This window comes from Harmonia axyridis, chromosome X (assembly GCF_914767665.1).
Source record: "Harmonia axyridis chromosome X, icHarAxyr1.1, whole genome shotgun sequence".
NCBI lineage: Eukaryota > Metazoa > Arthropoda > Insecta > Coleoptera > Coccinellidae > Harmonia > Harmonia axyridis.
In genome coordinates, this window is record NC_059508.1 from 38,366,831 (window position 1) to 38,369,330 (window position 2,500).

The following is a 2,500-nucleotide window of genomic DNA, read 5'->3' on the forward strand; positions in this document are numbered from 1 at the left end:
ATTTCATTCCACAATCAACGTACAACATAGAAGAAATCATCTCTCTAACTATCCTGGTTCAAAAGTTGTATCGGAACATTTCACGTCGAAATACCTCGCCAAGTCCAGACCGGGGCGATAGGTAGTATCTGACACCGTCCGCTCGGGACTGACATCGACTTGGACTCGGGCTAATGATGGGGAGGCGTTTAAGGACGTGAACATTTTTCCTTATAAAAATTAAAGTCGACAATGAATATTGATTCTGATTACTGATTTACGCTTTAAAAACACATTAGAAGGCAACCAAATCAAATTTGAGGAAATTCCAAAATCAGAAAATTTTTTTTCAAAAAAAAAAAAATCCGAAAAATATTTTCGATTCTGATTACTGATTTACTCTTTTAGAACACATTAGAAGGCAACGAAATCAAATTTGAGTAAAATCAAAATCAGAAAATATTTTTCGAAAAAAAAAAAAAATTCGAGAACACCTCGGTCATGGCAAGTTATTTTCCACAATCCATTCCCCAATCAACGTACATCCCAGAAAAAATCATCTCTCTAACTATCCTGGTTCAAAAGTTGTATCGGAACATTTTCACGTCGAAAATATATCTCTAAGTCCAGACCGATGCAGAACGTAAACTCGATCATACCGATGCTTCACGTAATCTCGATCTTACCGATGCACAACGTAAACTAGATCACACCGATGCAGAACGTAAACTCGATCTCACCGATGCACCACGTGAACTGGATCTTACCGATGCAGAACGTGAATTGGATCTTACCGATGCACCACGTAAACTCGATCTTACCGATGCACCACGTAATCTCGATCTTACCGATGCACCACGTGAACTGGATCTTACCGATGCAGAACGTGAACTCGATCTTACCGATGCACCACGTAAACTAGGGCTGACCGATGCATCACGTAAACGACGATCGAGAGGCGCGAAAGGACGTGAACGTTTTTCATTATAAAAAATTGAAATAAATGATAAATAATGATTCTGATTGTTGATTATCGTTTTTAATATGCATTAGTAGGCAACCAAATGAAATTTGAGGAAATTCCGATAACAGAAAATTTTTTCGAAAAAAAAAAAAATTCATGAAATCCTCGGTCATCGCAAAATATTTACCATATTCTGTTCGATAATCAACGTATATTTAAGAAGGAATCATATCTGTATCTATCTTGGTTCAAATTTTGTATCGGAACATTTTGACCAAAGTCCGAGCTTCGGCCCGAAACAGACACCGCTGACCTGGCCTATCGATCGACCGAGAGTCGGGGATAGAGCGTAAGTGTTGTCTGGAGGGGAACCCTGTGCTCTCCTGACATATATAGGGAAGGTGGTCGCGTTGGGCGATGCAGAACGTTTGGATCGGGAATTATATTTTGGTTCAGCTATTGGAATATGGTTTATTGTTGGTATATATTGGCGAAATAACGTTCTTACTGACTGGGGATATTCATAAAAATGAGTCCGGAGATTTTCAGATCGAAGTCCGAGTGATCCGACTTGGAAGGCGTGTTGGGTGGGTCGAGATGGCTTAGATCGATCAGACGAGGCGGGCTAAGTGTTGACGTCATGCATCGGTCCATTTTCAGATTGAGTCCGAGTAATCCGACTTTGAAAGAGTGTTGGGTGCGTCGAGACTGTTTAGATAGATCGGACGAGGCGGACTAGGTGTTAACGACATGCATCGGTATATTTTCTGATCGGAGTCCGAAGAAATCGGCCCTAGTAGGCGCAGCGGACGGTCGAGACGGCCTCGGTGGGTCGGATCGATCGGGAAAAGTTTGCTAAATCGTGTCTGGAGGGGAACCTTGGGTTCTCCTGACATATATAGGGGATAAGGTTTGGGTGAACGATTCTTCACGTAAAAGTTGAGTAATTTATTTTTCGATAAGCTTTTGGATATTGATGAGAAGTATATGTATATCTTCGATTAAAAGAATTCTTACCGTCTCGATGTATATTATATTAGATATATAAGAAATAGTTAACGTGATGCATCGGCCGATTTCCGGATCGGAGTTCGAGAGATGCGACTTTCGATGCGCGATGGGTGGATCGAGACGGCCTAGATCGATCGGACGAGGCGGACTAGGTGTTAACGACATGCATCGGCGGATTTTCTGATCGGAGTCCGAAGAAATCAGCTCTAGTAGGCGCGGCGAACGGTCGAAACGGCCTCGATCGATCGGACGAGGCGGACTAGGTGTTAACGACATGCATCGGCGGATTTTCTGATCGGAGTCCGAAGAAATCAGCTCTAGTAGGCGCGGCGAACGGTCGAAACGGCCTCGGTGGGTCGGATCGATCGGGAAAAGTTTGCTAAATCGTGTCTGGAGGGGAATCCGGGGTTCTCCTGACATATATAGAAGGGGTGGAGAATGGGTCCTGTCCTAGACTGTTTGGAGTTCTTTTTAGGATGATATTCAGTTGGTAAGTGGTAGACCCGAATCCGACCTCGGCGTTTGGGTACTGGCAAGGTGTGTTGG